General features: G+C 47.9%; 1 protein-coding gene across 4 annotated transcripts in view; it reads right to left on the reverse strand.

Annotated features, from left to right (window-relative positions):
- STAT3 (signal transducer and activator of transcription 3) overlaps positions 1-17,133 on the reverse strand; it is a 308,823-nt gene extending 291,690 nt beyond the window's left edge. For 2 of the 4 annotated variants that reach the window (XM_063959434.1, XM_063959433.1), the window contains exon 1: positions 16,974-17,133. The gene's annotated coding sequence lies outside the window, so the exon portion shown is untranslated. Of the gene's footprint in view, positions 1-16,842; positions 16,865-16,973 lie in introns of those variants that run through there. The other 2 variants (XM_063959430.1, XM_063959432.1) reach the window with 2 other exon arrangements.
- Positions 17,134-18,426: the final 1,293 nt, after the last annotated feature.

Raw genomic sequence — 18,426 nt, forward strand, 5'->3', positions numbered from 1 at the left:
GCTATCAGCAAAATAGGGCCGATACAATCGTTTAACCTTGCGGCTACCACCATGGGGCGCAAAATGGAGCAGTTCAATTGTTACTCCGTTTCGACACCCAGTAGCCTCGGGGCTGACATTTTTCTCGCAGCCTCGTGATGTACGAGAAAAAAAAAAAAAAAAAGTAATTAGATTTTCCTTCTCATAACCAACTACAATGTACACTTACCCGAATCTCCCCTATATATGCATAAACACTGAAAATGACCAATGATAATGGTTTTAATTGTGCAAGATAAGGCTATGTACAATGCTAACGCTAGTTTAACATAAATTTTACCCCACTAAAACCAATCATGAATTAAAAAATAAGAATTTACTTACCGATAATTCTATTTCTCATAGTCCGTAGTGGATGCTGGGGACTCCGTAAGGACCATGGGGAATAGCGGCTCCGCAGGAGACTGGGCACAAAAGTAAAAGCTTTAGGACTACCTGGTGTGCACTGGCTCCTCCCCCCATGACCCTCCTCCAAGCCTCAGTTAGGATACTGTGCCCGGACGAGCGTACACAATAAGGAAGGATATTGAATCCCGGGTAAGACTCATACCAGCCACACCAATCACACCGTACAACCTGTGATCTGAACCCAGTTAACAGCATGATAACAGAGGAGCCTCTGAAAAGATGGCTCACAACAATAATAACCCGATTTTTGTAACAATAACTATGTACAAGTATTGCAGACAATCCGCACTTGGGATGGGCGCCCAGCATCCACTACGGACTATGAGAAATAGAATTATCGGTAAGTAAATTCTTATTTTCTCTAACGTCCTAAGTGGATGCTGGGGACTCCGTAAGGACCATGGGGATTATACCAAAGCTCCCAAACGGGCGGGAGAGTGCGGATGACTCTGCAGCACCGAATGAGAGAACTCCAGGTCCTCCTCAGCCAGGGTATCAAATTTGTAGAATTTAGCAAACGTGTTTGCCCCTGACCAAGTAGCTGCTCGGCAAAGTTGTAAAGCCGAGACCCCTCGGGCAGCCGCCCAAGATGAGCCCACCTTCCTTGTGGAATGGGCATTTACAGATTTTGGCTGTGGCAGGCCTGCCACAGAATGTGCAAGCTGAATTGTACTACAAATCCAGCGAGCAATAGTCTGCTTTGAAGCAGGAGCACCCAGCTTGTTGGGTGCATACAGGATAAATAGCGAGTCAGATTTTCTGACTCCAGCCGTCCTGGAAACATATTTTCAGGGCCCTGACTACGTCCAGCAACTTGGAGTCCTCCAAGTCCCTAGTAGCCGCAGGCACCACAATAGGCTGGTTCAAGTGAAATGCTGAAACCACCTTAGGGAGAAATTGAGGACGAGTCCTCAATTCTGCCCTGTCCGTATGAAAAATTAGGTAAGGGCTTTTATAGGATAAAGCCGCCAATTCTGAGACACGCCTGGCTGAAGCCAGGGCTAACAGCATTACCACCTTCCATGTGAGATATTTTAAGTCCACAGTGGAAAGTGGTTCAAACCAATGTGATTTTAGGAATCCCAAAACTACATTGAGATCCCAAGGTGCCACTGGAGGCACAAAAGGAGGTTGTATATGCAGTACCCCCTTGACAAACATCTGTACTTCAGGAACTGAAGCCAGTTCTTTTTGGAAGAAAATCGACAGGGCCGAAATCTGAACCTTAATGGACCCTAATTTTAGGCCCATAGACAGTCCTGTTTGTAGGAAATGCAGGAAACGACCCAGTTGAAATTCCTCTGTAGGGGCCTTCCTGGCCTCGCACCACGCAACATATTTACGCCAATATACGGTGATAATGTTGTACGGTTACATCCTTCCTGGCTTTGATCAGGGTAGGGATGACTTCATCCGGAATGCCTTTTTCCTTCAGGATCCGGCGTTCAACCGCCATGCCGTCAAACGCAGCCGCGGTAAGTCTTGGAAGAGACAGGGTCCCTGCTGGAGCAGGTCCTTTCTTAGAGGTAGAGGCCACGGGTCCTCTGTGAGCATCTCTTGAAGTTCCGGGTACCAAGTCCTTCTTGGCCAATCCGGAGCCACGAGTATAGTCCTTACTCCTCTCCTTCTTATGATCCTCAGTACCTTGGGTATGAGAGGCAGAGGAGGGAACACATACACTGACTGGTACACCCATGGTGTTACCAGAGCGTCCACAGCTATGGCCTGAGGGTCCCTTGACCTGGCGCAATATCGGTCTAGTTTTTTGTTGAGGCGGGACGCCATCATGTCCACCTTTGGTTTTTCCCAACGGTTCACAATCATGTGGAAGACTTCTGGGTGAAGTCCCCACTCCCCCGGGTGGAGGTCGTGTCTGCTGAGGAAGTCTGCTTCCCAGTTGTCCACACCCGGAATGAACACTGCTGACAGTGCTATCACATGATTTTCTGCCCAGCGAAGAATCCTTGCAACTTCTGTCATTGCCCTCCTGCTTCTTGTGCCGCCCTGTCTGTTTACGTGGGCGACTGCCGTGATGTTGTCCGACTGGATCAGCACCGGCTGACCTTGAAGCAGAGGTCTTGCTAGGCTCAGAGCATTGTAGATGGCTCTTAGCTCCAGGATATTTATGTGAAGTGATGTCTCCAGGCTTGACCACAAGTCCTGGAAATTTCTTCCCTGTGTGACTGCTCCCCAGCCTCTCAGGCTGGCATCCGTGGTCACCAGGACCCAGTCCTGAATGCCGAATCTGCGGCCCTCTAGAAGATGAGCACTCTGCAACCACCACAGGAGAGACACCCTTGTCCTTGGAGACAGGGTTATCCGCTGATGCATCTGAAGATGCAATCCGGACCATTTGTCCAGCAGATCCCACTGAAAAGTTCTTGCGTGGAATCTGCCGAATGGAATCGCTTCGTAAGAAGCCACCATTTTTCCCAGGACCCTTGTGCATTGATGCACTGACACTTGGCCTGGTTTTAGGAGGTTCCTGACTAGCTCGGATAACTCCCTGGCTTTCTCCTCCGGGAGAAACACCTTCTTCTGGACTGTGTCCAGAATCATCCCTAGGAACAGCAGACGTGTCGTCGGAATCAGCTGCGATTTTGGAATATTTAGAATCCACCCGTGCTGTCGTAGCACTACTTGAGATAGTGCTACTCCGACCTCTAACTGTTCTCTGGACCTTGCCCTTATCAGGAGATCGTCCAAGTAAGGGATAATTAAGACGCCTTTTCTTCGAAGAAGAATCATTTCGGCCATTACCTTGGTAAAGACCCGGGGTGCCGTGGACAATCCAAACGGCAGCGTCTGAAACTGATAGTGACAGTTCTGTACCACAAACCTGAGGTACCCTTGGTGAGAAGGGCAAATTGGGACATGGAGGTAAGCATCCTTGATGTCCAGAGACACCATATAGTCCCCTTCTTCCAGGTTCGCTATCCCTGCTCTGAGTGACTCCATCTTGAATTTGAACCTTTGTATGTAAGTGTTCAAGGATTTCAGATTTAAAATAGGTCTCACCGAGCCGTCCGGCTTCGGTACCACAAACAGCGTGGAATAATACCCCTTTCCCTGTTGTAGGAGGGGTACCTTGATTATCACCTGCTGGGAATACAGCTTGTGAATGGCTTCCAATACCGCCTCCCTGTCGGAGGGAGACGTTGGTAAAGCAGACTTCAGGAACCGGCGAGGGGGAGACGTCTCGAATTCCAATTTGTACCCCTGAGATACTACCTGCAGGATCCAGGGGTCCACTTGCGAGTGAACCCACTGCGCGCTGAAATTCTTGAGACGACCCCCCACCGTACCAGAGTCCGCTTGTAAGGCCCCAGCGTCATGCTGAGGACTTGGCAGAAGCGGGGGAGGGCTTCTGTTCCTGGGAAGAGGCTGCCTGCTGCAGTCTTTTTCCCCTACCTCTGCCCCGGGGCAGATATGAGCGGCCTTTTGCCCGCTTGCCCTTATGGGGACGAAAGGATTGAGCCTGAAAAGACGGTGTCTTTTTCTGCCGAGAGGTGACCTGGGGTAAAAAGGTGGATTTCCCAGCCGTTGCCGTGGCCACCAGGTCCGATAGACCAACCCCAAATAACTCCTCCCCTTTATACGGCAATACTTCCATATGCCGTTTGGAATCCGCATCACCTGACCACTGTCGCGTCCATAACCCTCTTCTGGCAGAAATGGACAGCGCACTTACTCTTGATGCCAGAGTGCAAATATCCCTCTGTGCATCTCGCATATATAGAAATGCATCCTTTAAATGCTCTATAGTCAATAATATACTGTCCCTGTCCAGGGTATCAATATTTTCAGTCAGGGAATCCGACCAAGCCACCCCAGCACTGCACATCCAGGCTGAGGCGATTGCTGGTCTCAGTATAACACCAGTATGTGTGTATATACTTTTTAGGATATTTTCCAGCTTTCTATCAGCTGGCTCCTTGAGGGCGGCCGTATCCGGAGACGGTAACGCCACTTGTTTTGATAAGCGTGTGAGCGCCTTATCTACCCTAGGGGGTGTTTCCCAACGCGCCCTAACCTCTGGCGGGAAAGGGTATAATGCCAATAATTTTTTAGAAATTAGCAGTTTTTTTATCGGGGGAAACCCACGCTTCATCACACACCTCATTTAATTCATCTGATTCAGGAAAAACTACGGGTAGTTTTCACACCCCACATAATACCCTTTTTTGTGGTACTTGTAGTATCAGAAATGTTCAAAACCTCCTTCATTGCCGTGATCATGTAACGTGTGGCCCTACTGGAAAATACGTTTGTTTCCTCACCGTCGACACTGGAGTCAGTGTCCGTGTCTGGGTCTGTGTCGACCATCTGAGGTAAGGGGCGCTTTAGAGCCCCTGACGGTGTTTGAGACGCCTGGACAGGTATTAACTGTTTTTCCGGCTGTCTCATGTCGTCAGTCTTTTGTAAAGTGCTGACGCTATCACGTAATTCCTTCCATACGACCATCCAGTCAGGTGTCGACTCCCTAGGGGGTGACATCACTATTACAGGCAATTGCTCCGCCTCCATACCATTTTCCTCCTCATACATGTCGACACAACGTACCGACACACAGCACACACACAGGGAATGCTCTGATAGAGGACAGGACCCCACTAGCCCTTTGGGGAGACAGAGGGAGAGTTTGCCAGCACACACCAGAGCGCTATATATATATATATATATATATATATATATATATATATATATATATATATATATATATATATATATATATATATATATATATATATATATACACATATACATACACACAGGGATAACCTTATATAAGTGTTTTTCCCTTATATAGCTGCTGTATTATTAATCTGCCAAATTTAGTGCCCCCCCTCTCTTGTTTTACCCCGTTTCTGTAGTGCAGGACTGCAGGGGAGAGCCAGGGAGCTTCCCTCCAACGGAGCTGTGAGGGAAAATGGCGCTTGTGTGCTGAGGAGATAGGCTCCGCCCCCTTCTCGGCGGCCTTTCTCCCGCTTTTTTAAGTTAAAACTGGCAGGGGTTAAATGCATCCATATAGCCCAGGAGCTATATGTGATGTATTTTTAGCCATCTAAGGTGTTTTTATTGCGTCTCAGGGCGCCCCCCTCAGCGCCCTGCACCCTCAGTGACCGGAGTGTGAAGTGTGCTGAGAGCAATGGCGCACAGCTGCGGTGCTGTGCGCTACCTTATTGAAGACAGGACGTCTTCTGCCGCCGATTTCCAGGACCTCTTCAGTCTTCTGGCTCTGTAAGGGGGCCGGCGGCGCGGCTCTGGGACCCATCCATGGCTGGGCCTGTGATCGTCCCTCTGGAGCTAATGTCCAGTAGCCTAAGAAGCCCAATCCACTCTGCACGCAGGTGAGTTCGCTTCTTCTCCCCTTAGTCCCTCGGTGCAGTGAGCCTGTTGCCAGCAGGTCTCACTGAAAATAAAAAACCTAAAACTAACTTTTCACTAAGCAGCTCAGGAGAGCCACCTAGTGTGCACCCTTCTCGTTCGGGCACAAAAATCTAACTGAGGCTTGGAGGAGGGTCATGGGGGGAGCAGCCAGTGCACACCAGGTAGTCCTAAAGCTTTTACTTTTGTGCCCAGTCTCCTACGGAGCCGCTATTCCCCATGGTCCTTACGGAGTCCCCAGCATCCACTTAGGACGTTAGAGAAATACATATTCTTAAATATAATAATCATAGTGCTTCTGTTTAAACAGCCTACAGTTTGAGATTAAACATTTCTGTGAAATGTTTTTACACATCGGTAAGGAAAGGGCTTCTTCACGCAGGGGGGGGGGGTGTGTGTGTGTGTGTGTGTGTGTGTGTGTGTGTGTGTGTGTGTGTGTGTGTGTGTGTGTGTGTGTGTGTGTGTGTGTGTGTGTGTGTGTGTGTGTGTGTGTGTTCCACTCTACTGCAGATCAAATCTAACCAACTAATGAAATAGCCAGATGTTTCAGTTTGCGAACAGTACTCCGTTGGGTATGCCAGGGGTAGGCAAACATGTGGCCCACCAGATGCTGTGGATCTACACGTCCCAGAATGCACTGCCATAGCTTTGTCATGGTATTCTGGGAAGTATGGTTCCACAGCAGCCAGCGTAACACAGGTTGCCTACAGCTAGCGACACACTAAAGAAAAATAGGATTTTAATAAATACCTACCGGTAAATCCTTTTCTCTTAGTCTGTAGAGGATGCTGGGGACTCCGTAAGGACCATGGGGTATAGACGGGATCCGCAGGAGACATGGGCACACTATAAGACTTTGAATGGGTGTGAACTGGCTCCTCCCTCTATGCCCCTCCTCCAGACCTCAGTTAGAAAATGGTGCGCAGGGAGAAGGACATTTCGAGGAAAGAATTTATTGTTTACACACGGTGAGTGTCATACCAGCTCACACCACGAACATACCGCAATACGTGGCATTCAATAGAAAACCAGCCAACGGCATGAAAAATACACAGCCACATGCTGAGAGAATATGTAACACAACCAGTGTGTCAACACAACCAATAAGACACCGCCTGCCATGGCATGTACAACGTCAGCAACAGCCTGACAGAAAAGAACCACCACAAGAGAGTGTAACCCTAACCAATAACTGCAGACACAGTACGCACTGGGACAGGCGCCCAGCATCCTCTACGGACTAAGAGAAAAGGATTCACCGGTAGGTATTAAAATCCTATTTTCTCATACTTTCTAGAGGATGCTGGGGACTCCGTAAGGGCCATGGGGTTTATACGAAAGCTCCAGACCGGGCAGTAGAGTGCGGACGACTCTGCAGCACCGATTGAGCAACATGAGGTCCCCATCAGCCAGGGTATCAAACTTGTAGAGCTTAGCAAAAGTGCTTGAACCCAACCAAGTTGAACCGCCGAGCCTCCTCCCAAGAAAAACCCACCTTCCTAGTAGAATGGGTCACCACCGAATTCGGTAACGGCAATCCAGACGTAGAACGACAACGCCGAAACAGATCACAGATCTAGCGTGTAACCGACTGCAGAGACGCAGGTGCCCCAATCACGCTGGGAGCATACCGGACAAACAGAACCTCTGTTTCCCCAATCTGAGCCAAATTGGCGACATAAATATTCAAAGCCCTGACTAACTCAAGAGACCTTGAATCAGCCAATGCTTAAGTAACCACAGGCATCAAATAGGCTGGTTTCTGCGAAACACCTAAACCACTTTTGCCAGAACTATTATCAGAGTTCTCAATTTCGCTTCAACCACCTGGAAGATCAAACAGGGGCTCTTGTGAGACCCAGCCGCTACTTCCGACACCCGCTTTGCGGACGCCAAAGCCAAACACATGACCACTCTCCAAGAGAGAAATTTTAACACAACCTTTCATAAAGGTTCCAATCATTGTGACACAAGAAAACTCAACACCACGTCAAGGTCCCACGGTGCCAATGGGGGCACAAATGGAGGTTGGATGTGCAGTACTCCTTCCAGGAAGGTCCGAACCTCCGGAAAGGTCGACAATTCTTTCTTGAAAGAAAAATTATAAGGCCAAAACCGCACTCGAATGGAGCCTAACTTTAGGCCTGCACACACACCTGCTTGCAAAGAATGGAGAAGAAGGACCCAGCTGAAGCTTCCGTAGTATCAGTCTTGGATTCACACCAAGACACATTTTCTCCAAACACGGTGGTAAGGCTTTGCCGTTACCTCTGTTCTAGCCTGAAGAAAAGTGGAATGACCTCACTGGGAATACCCTTTCTGGCTAGGATATGGCATTCAACCGCCACGCCGTCAAACGCAGCTGCGGTAAGTCTTGATACACGCCCGGATCTTGCTGTAACAGTTCCTCACGTAGAGGATCTTCTAAGAGTAAATTTTGAAGAACTGGATACCAAGCCCTCCATGTTTAGACCGGAACAATGAGGATCGCCTGAACCTTTGTTAGTCTTACGTTTATCACCTTCAGAAGAGTGAAAACGGAGGGGACACACAGAACAACTGAAAACACCCACGGTGTCCAGAGGACGTCCACTGCTATAGCTTGAGTGTCCCCTGACCTGGAACAAAATCCCTGAGATCTCTCGTTGAGGTGAGACGCCAACATGTCCGATTGAGGCACTCCTCAAAGACTTGTCACTTTAGTGAAAACTTCGATGACTACTGTATTTCTCCCGGATGCAACTGCAGAGGAATCTATTTCTCCATCGTCCACATCCGGAACGAAAACTGCTAATATAGTGTTTACCAGTCTTTCCACCCAGCAGAAAACGTTTACGGCATCTGCCATTTCCGCTTTGCTCCTTGTTCCGCCCTAGCTGCTTACTTACACCACTGCTGCCAAGTCGTCCGACAGAATTAACACGGGCAGATCACTAAGCATATGTTCACTGAAAATAGCTCTTAATTCAAGAAAACTTATTGCAGACAAGCTTCCCAGCTTGACCTTTTCCTCTGGAAATACTTTCCTTGCAAGGACTGCTCCCCAGTCTCGGAGATCTGCATGCATGGACACCATGATCTCCACTTGGATTCCGAACCTTCGTCCCTCTAGGAGGTAGGAACTGAGCAGACACCACAGGAGCGATCTCCTGGACATTAGGATTACATTCTGGCGCATGTGCAGGTGAGACCCGGACCACATTTCCAACTGGCCCCGTGAAAACCACTCTGGCATTTGACCTGCTCACCGACAAGCTTCTTAGGCCGCACCATCTTCTTTATCAACGGAACATATTGATGGATTGTCACTGCAAATCTGATCTGACTGTGGATCCTCAGACCTCTTTCCGCAGGAAAACACGGAACCTCAGCCGTTCAGCATCTACTCTGATACCCACCTCCGACATCTGCGTCGTTGGGTACAACAGCCATTCCCTGTGTTGAAGAACAGTCAGAGAGAAACCACGATTTGCACCACTTGTTTCTTGACCTCGCCTTAATCAGGAGAGCGTCTCAGTACAGAATAACAAAGGCTCTTACTATTGAAAGAAACCCATCATACTGCCATCACTCCGGTGAAATGGCAAAGACAATCCTGGATATCAACCCAGGTAAGCTGAATGCGGAGAAAAACGCAACTAAACCCTTTTCATCCTTCACGTTTTTTGTTTTGTTTTTTTAACAGAGACAGCAGGACAATGTCCTGAACCTGACGCAACTCTGGTATGGCGCCGCATACTACCTCCCCTTCCAGAGGGGAATCGGTAAGATCTAATTGAAAAATCCGTGAGGGGAATCATCTGTAAACTCCAGTATGTCCCCCTATGGATTCTATTATTAACTCACAGAACCAAGTCCATTCCCAGACTGACTGAAGAGTATTAGACGAGTTCCCACCGGTGTGGGCTCCAGCCAGATAGACCCAGCGACATGGGGTGGATGTGGTAGACACAGAAACGACATCCACTTCTGCGAACCTAACAAGGCTGCAGAACTCTTACCTTTTCACCTTCCACTATCTTCACCGAAAGGGAAAAAATGGTAATGAACTGGTTAAAATGACTGCATCCCACAACAGAATGCATCACCAACCGTTGTGAGGGAATCTAACTCACGAAGGTAGACTTCCCAGTGGTATCCGCCGAGATCGACTTAACTGAGGCATCCCCAAACATCGGTACACCGTCCCAGGGAAACACTCCAGTATCTCTCGGATTCAGCCTCAGCATTCCCTCCTGCAGTCGCACAGCAACCTGCTGCAATGTTATAGAGAAGAATCAACCTAAGAAACATCCCTTCTCTCTGTAGTATCATTCTATCGGATGCCCTTCCGAATACAAACACTCCCCCATGTGCATATAATGCAAATAACTCCAAAGCATAGAAATAAAATATCACTTAGCTTCCTGTGTACGATCCTTTGCGACAGGGCCCCGTGTCGACCAGGAGTTGACCTTCACAGTATTCTATCCTCGGCGGGAAAGGAATAAACACATTCGGACTCCTTGAGAGGATCTGAGACCCATATCCGTATATATATATATACGGATTGTCCGGAACAGTCGGGTCCCTAGTGACATTAATGTGTATGACCATGTACTAAAATGCCCCAGTTGTGGATCTAGCAGGAAACCTTATGGTCGACAGAAAACCTAATATTCGTCGACAGCAGGGAGTAGTAACCAGGCAAAATAACATTCTTGCAACCCCGAGAGGTTCGAGGGAAGTATACATATATATTTTAATCACACTTCCCCACATATACTACCATGTCAATGCTCGAGCTACAGGCCCATGGAACAGATAGATAGATAGATAGATAGATAGATAGATAGATAGATAGATAGATAGATAGATAGATAGATATACATATACACACACATACATATACACACAGGTATAAGGCAGTTACAGCATGTTAATTTATACCCAGTAAGAACAGTTGGTGCCGACAGGGTCACCCACACACTACTGTGTCTCCCATACAGTGTTTACTTTTAACAAGCATACAACTACCGACCTGCTGATACTGCATCTACCGAATCAAGTACCAACAGGCGTCGGCGATGCAGACAGTGATCCCCACAGCTATTTGTGACAGAGCACTCACGCATGTCGACATATGTTGACTAAAAAGCTATAGTGGGTATATCTGACAGGGTACACACAGATATATGCACAACAATAATGAATACATGGCCATTATCTAAAATATAGTGCTATATTTCCTTCTATATAGCACTAAAACACTGTGCCCCCCCTCATTTGCACTATATACATGCTTTTAGCGGGGACATGGAGAAAATGGCGCAGAATCCTTGTGTGAGGGCTAAGCCCCACCCCTTCTCGGCGTGCTTCAGCCCCTCTATTAAAATACTTTTTTATGCTGGCGGGGGTCCGTATACAGTGCCCACGCACTGTATACATGTTTTATCACAAACACAGGTTTATATTGCTGCCCAGGGGAGGGCGCCGCCCCCCCCCCCCCCCCCCCTGCACCCTTGCAAAGCCGTTGGTGTGTGGGAGCAATGGCGCGCAGCGCGGCCGCTGCTTTATACTGGCGGGGGTACGTACACGGTGCCCGGGCACCGAATATGCCTCTCTTGCCAGCGGATTTGACCCTCAGTAACTTGCTGCCCAGGGCACTCCCCCCAGCGCGCTGCACCCTGTGAGTGTCGTTGGTGTGTGGGAGCATGGAGCGCAGCGCAACCGCCGCGCTGTACCTCCGTTACTAATGTCTTCTGCCGTCACTGAATTCTTCTGTTTTTCACATACTCACCCGGCTTCTTTCTTCTGGCTTCTGTGAGGGGGGTAACGGCGCAGCTCCGGGAACAAGCAGCTAGGCGAACAAAGTGATCGAACCCTCTGGAGCTAATGGTGTCCAGTAGCCTAAGAAGCAGAGCCCTTAACTAAAAAAGAAGTAGGTCTGACTTCTCTCCCCTCAGTCCCACGATGCAGGGAGCCTGTAGCCAGCAGATCTCTCTGAAAATAAAAAACCTAACAATAAAGTCTTTTAGAGAAACTCAGTAGAGCTCCCCTAGTGTGTGTCCAGTCACTCCTGGGCCCAGAGTCTGAGGTCTGGAGGAGGGGCATAGAGGGAGGAGCCAGTTCACACCCATTCTATCCTAAAGTCTTTAGAGTGCACATGTCTCCTGCGGATCCCGTCTATACCCCATGGTCCTTACGGAGTCCCCAGCATCCTATAGGACGTATGAGAAACCAGGATATGTAAAATTCTAAAAAAGGTCCACAGAAGTGTACATGCTCACAAAATTTAGCACATAGGCATGACCTGTATCTACCCTAAGCTAGAAATGTATGCATTATGCAACCTACTCAATTCTGATTTCTTACAATGTGAACTTTTATAACGTATAAGAAATTAGAAATGTATAGACTGCTAACACGCATTTGTAGCTTAAGGGAACATTCAAATCAATGCAATGCAAACAAATTTGCCATTCCAGCCAAATCTCATCCTAACTCTCTATAGGGGGGGTACACACGTAGCCATTTTAACTTAATTTCTAAGCAATCTGACTAGATTGCTTATAAATTAAGCACACATCGCTCCATGTGTAGGGTGTCGGCGACAGAGATACACTGTCCCGCGCATCGCTATCGCCAGCTCTAGATTCGACATGCATGCAAAATCTAGTTAGATCGCCCACTTCACTGCTGGGTGAAGTGAGCGTCTACAGCATCCCTGCCCCCCCCCCCCCCCCCCCCTCACCTCATTCAGCACACATTGCGCTTTGTGCTGAGCAGGAAGGGGGGGGGGGGGCTTGGAGGAAAAGATGTGCGCTGAGCGTTCTGCGCTCCATGTGTAGGGTGTCGGCGACAGAGATACACTGTCCCGCGCATCGCTATCGCCAGCTCTAGATTCGACATGCATGCAAAATCTAGTTAGATCGCCCACTTCACTGCTGGGTGAAGTGAGCGTCTACAGCATCCCTGCCCCCCCCCCCCCCACCTCATTCAGCACACATTGCGCTTTGTGCCGAGCAGGAAGGGGGGGGGGCTTGGAGGAAAAGATGTGTGCTGAGCGTTCTGCGCTAGATAGCTCAGCACATCATGTGTACCCCCCTAATTCCACACTGTCTACCGCATGTGTGTCACCTATGACTGTCTGCCTGCCCCTCCCCCTTCGAACGTAAGCCCTCATGAGCACAGCTCTGTCACCCTATTTATTCAAGTGTCATCTGATGTAGCTATGTTTATTTCCCATGTACTTGTCCTATATTGTCTTCAACTATAAGTCACTCTTTTCTTGTTTTGATTATTCGTTCATGTACTCTCTAATTGGGCACTGCGGATTCTTTATGGCACCATATAAATAAAGGATAATAATAATGGTAGTGCAGACAGCAAAAACAATGGGGTCGATTCAATTGAGTATCGCACAGCCGCCACTAGAGGGCAGCATTTCAATTGGACACTTTCTCCTCGCAGCCTCCTGAGTTTGGACGCCCAAAGCAGGTCGTTTAGCTGTTTCAGGCAGCTAAACCTACATTTTAAATGAATTGTGAATTTACGACAATTGTCTTGGCGTCTAAGATTTTTAGACACCCAAAACAATTGAATCGGCCCCAATGTGCCACTCCTGATTGGCACATCCAACTGCTGTATTGAATTAAATGGGTGGTCTTCCAGCATACCAGCGCCGGAATCCCGACCGCCAGCATACCGACAGTTCTTCTCCCTCTTGGGGGTCCACAACCCCCCCCCCTGGAGGGAGAATACATAGCGCGGCGAGCACGCAAGGGGTTCATTTGCACTCGCCCAGCTGTCGGTATGCTGGTCTCCGGGAGCCTGACCGCCGGCATACCATACTACACCCGAATTGAATATCCCCCTAAATCTTTGTCCAATTTAGCCACAATAGCACTTAATTTTCCACTGTACATATTTTTCTTTACTTTTTCAGTTTAAGTTTTCTGAATGTTGAGGTTTTCTGGTGTGGCTAATTTTAAATTAAACAAAAACAAATATAAAAAGTTACAGTAGAATGTAAACGGTTTTCACAAAAAAAAAACATCTGTGCGTTTCATAAATGAGCTCTAATGTGTACAGGAGGAACTCACTGTTTGCAGTAATGGAGTACATGGAGTACATGCTCACTTAAAAGAGGATTAAATACTACACTGCTCAAAAAAATAAAGGGAACACTAAAATAACACATCCTAGATCTGAATGAATGAAATATTCTTATTAAATACTTTGTTCTTTACATAGTTGAATGTGCTGACAACAAAATCACACAAAAATTATCAATGGAAATCAAATTTATTAACCCATGGAGGTCTGGATTTGGAGTTACCCTCAAAATTAAAGTGGAAAAACACACTAGAGGCTGATCCAACTTTGATGTAATGTCCTTAAAACAAGTCAAAATGGAGGCTCAGTAGTGTGTGTGGCCTCCACGTGCCTGTATGACCTCCCTACAATGCCTGGGCATGCTCGTGATGAGGTGGCGGATGGTCTCCTGAGGGATCTCCTCCCAGACCTGGACTAAAGCATAAGCCAACTCCTGGACAGTCTGTGGTGCAACGTGGCATTGGTGGATGGAGCGAGACATGATGTCCCAGATGTGCTCAATTGGATTCAGGTCTGGGGAATGGGCAGGCCAGTCCATAGCATCAATGCCTTCGTCTTGCAGGAACTGCTGACACACTCCAGCCACATGAGGTCTAGCATTGTCTTGCATTAGGAGGAACCCAGGGCCAACTGCACCAGCATATGGTCTCACAAGGGGTCTGAGGATCTCATCTCGGTACCTAATGGCAGTCAGGCTACCTCTGGCAGGCACATGGAGGGCTGTGCTGCCCCCCAAGGAAATGCCACCCCACACCATTACTGACCCACTGCCAAACCGGTCATGCTGGAGGATGTTGCAGGCAGCAGAATGTTCTCCTTGGCGTCTCCAGACTCTGTCACGTGCTCAGTGAGAACCTGCTTTCATCTGTGAAGAGCACAGAGTGCCAGTGGCGAATTTGCCAATCTTGGTGTTCTCTGGCAAATGCCAAACGTCCTGCACGGTGTTGGGCTGTAAGCACAACCCACACCTGTGGACGTCGGGCCCTCATACCACCCTCATGGAGTCTGTTTCTGATCGTTTGAGTAGACACATGCACATTTGTGGCTTGCTGGAGGTCATTTTGCAGGGCTCTGGCAGTGCTCCTCCTGTTCCTCCTTGCACAAAGGAGGAGGTAGCGGTCCTGCTGCTGGGTTGTTGCCCTCCTACGGCCTCCTCCACGTCTCCTGATGTACTGGCCTGTCTCCTGGTAGCGCCTCCATGCTCTGGACACTACGCTGACAGACACAGCAAACCTTCTTGCCACAGCTCACATTGATGTGCCATCCTGGATGAGCTGCACTACCTGAGCCACTTGTGTGGGTTGTAGGGAGGTCATACAGGCACGTGGAGGCCACACACACTACTGAGCCTCATTTTGACTTGTTTTAAGGACATTACATCAAAGTTGGATCAGCCTGTAGTGTGTTTTTCCACTTTAATTTTGAGGGTGACTCCAAATCCAGACCTCCATGGGTTAATAAATGTGATTTCCATTGATAATGTGTGATTTTGTTGTCAGCACATTCAACTATGTAAAGAACAAAGTATTTAATAAGAATATTTCATTCATTCAGATCTAGGATGTGTCATTTTAGTGTTCCCTTTATTTTTTTGAGCAGTGTATATTATCATCTGCTACAGTATTTACTATTTGTGTTCACAGGAGTGCCTACAACTGACATTTGTGAAATATGGGTTGGGTCACAATACCGACTGTGGGATCCTGGCATTTACATGCCCGGCGAGGGAGGGGGCAAACACAACGAAGCCCCTCGCTGCGCTCGCCAGAAGTTCTATTCCCACTCTATGGGTGTCGTGGACACCCATGAGTGGGAATAGTCGTTGTTGGTCGGCATGCCAACCGTCGGGATAGTGAGGGGGCGAAATGTAGGTAACGGTATTGTGACCGCCGGCCAGATAGCTACAGCCCGTGACAAACTGCTTGTCATTCCTGCTTTTAGGGTGGTTAATGCCCAAATATGTTCACTTTAATACTGCGGGTCAGATAAGTCAATGGTTTTTTCATCCACATACAGTATTGTACAACCAATTACTCTGTGTAGAGCAGAACATTAATAGAAATAATGAGGATTTGACTCCGTGGACACATTAACAGCAACATGCAGTAGGCCATTGTACGGCTACTAATAAAGGGGCAGAATTAACAGTGATATTCTTGTTATCACTCGTTACATATGTTAAAAGGTGCTGCAGCCAATCAGCTCCTGTCATTTTTCAAACACATGTAATGAGTGATAACAAGAATATCACTCATTGTTAAATCTGCCCCATGATGCTTATGTCATATTTAACAGTGTAGCAACAATACATAATCATCCCTAGCTTCTCAAGCAATGCTCTGCCGCCATCTTTTCACACTGATCAACAATAACTCACTCTCCAGTGTAATTAGAGAGCAATCGTACTATATTGTACAAAACATTTATCCAAGTGAGACTAGTAACTAGCATTGTGCCCACTGCGAAAGCAAGTCATTTTGGGAGGCACACAACCCATTCCACTATGTAAGTATATAGATTTTTTATTATACTATATGCTGTAAGTTAACATAAATCAAAGATGTATGCGACAGTGGTTTGAGAACATTAGAAACCTAGTAATACAAAGCCTACTGTATGTAATGGTTTTCGAGTTCTAGCTGAAGTGTCACAGGTTTAGCCAAGCAGCAGTCATTGCACTGGCTAACCCATAAGCCACACTATAATCACAGGAGTACACCACTAGTGCGATCACACAAACTGCACGGAATACACAACAGTAAGCAAACAATGTGTTGTGTGCTGGGATGGGGAAGCTTACAGCACTTCAAGTACAGCAAGATGCAACTATGCCTCCCAGCCTGTGGTGGCCGGGGACTGTAGCGGCTTCACAACAGGGTCACACATAGCTAATCTACACCACGCATATACCTTACATATCCAGCACATATATGCGTGTCTCGCCATAAGTGTACACGTGCGGCTGCCCGCACACACAGCCCAGAGCCGGCTCTACAGGTAACATTCGGCGAGACATGTAGGTAAGTAGAACCTGGTCTCACCTATCTCCGCCTCCGACAACTTCTACTTCTTCTTATCCCGCACCGCAGTCTCGCCGTCTCTACGCTGCTACTGCTGTTGCCACCAAGGCCGGAAGCTACTTGACCCACCTCGCTCAGCCCCCACCCGCACCTGCCAATCACAGCTGGCCTTTGACAATTTCCGCCCAAGTTCCACTCGCTAGCGCGTCTCCGCCAATCAGCGTCCGAGAATCGCCAAGCGTCCATCTGTAAACAGATGTTACGCATCTCTATTTGACTATTAATTATGTATGAATATTACTCCCCACCCACTTGGCTGCCCAATACAGGTTTGTGGAGGTGAAGCCCCTCCTTCCCACACTTAATATTTATTAGTCCGCCCACTTGTTGGTCTTTAGGTCGCCCCTTGTCGTTCGGCTATTCCAAACGCATAGTTACCCCCCTCCTCCCCAATCCCCATGAGCATTAGAAGGAAGGCGTATGATCCGCCTGGGGCGGGGCGTCACTGAAAGGAACAGCCTGCTGGAAGTCAGGAGAATTCCTGGCAGCGTGACGTGACAGTTAAATACGTCATTATGTAAACGTTGATGAAGTAAGCAGTAAGTAATTCGTTTGTTTCCCAGTTTTTATGATATTACATAAAAGAAGAACGAAATGCGGTGGAGTGATTTCCAAATAAAAACCATAACTAAAGTTAACAATATGGTACTGTTCTATAATGTTATTTCTGTGCAAAATGACATGAATATTAACCAAACAAATGTAGGTTTAAAGGTGGTCATTCCGAGTTGATTGCTAGCTGCATTTGTTCGCAGCGCAGCGATCAGGCTAAAAAACGGCAGTTCTGCGCATGCGTATGCGGCACAATGCGCACGCGTGACTTACGGGCACAACGAATGATGCAGTTTTGCACAGGGTCTAGTGATGCATTTCAGTCGCACTGGTTCCCGCAGAGTGATTGACATGCAGTGGACGTTTCTGGGTGGCAACTGACCGTTTTCAGGGAGTGTTCGGAAAAACGCAGGCGTGCCAGGGAAAACGCAGGCGTGGCTGGGCGAGCGCTGGGCGGGTGTGTGACGTCAAATCCGGAACTGAATAGTCTGAAGTGACCGCAAGCGCTGAGTAGGTTTTGAGCTACTCTGAAACTACACAAAAAAATTTTGCAGGCGCTCTGCGCAGAGGCAGATCTCTGGGAGGCAACGGAGTCATCTGCCACCAGGCTCCTGCTCTGAAGGGGGGCACTTCTCCTTCTATTCTGTGACACCATTGAATTAAGTTAATTGATAGCTGTTGCTGTCTTTTCAGTGGCCAACTTCCTCACTGGTCCCTGCACCTTACAAATCACACCCTCTTTATTATACTGTAGATACACATTTTACAAGTGTCATACCCAGGATTAGAAACCACAACCTATTACACTGGAAGCAGACACCTTACTGATGAAGCTATTTGCTCCTGTATAAGAAATATGAGA

This window comes from Pseudophryne corroboree, chromosome 3 (genome assembly GCF_028390025.1).
Source record: "Pseudophryne corroboree isolate aPseCor3 chromosome 3, aPseCor3.hap2, whole genome shotgun sequence".
NCBI classification, from domain to species: domain Eukaryota; kingdom Metazoa; phylum Chordata; class Amphibia; order Anura; family Myobatrachidae; genus Pseudophryne; species Pseudophryne corroboree.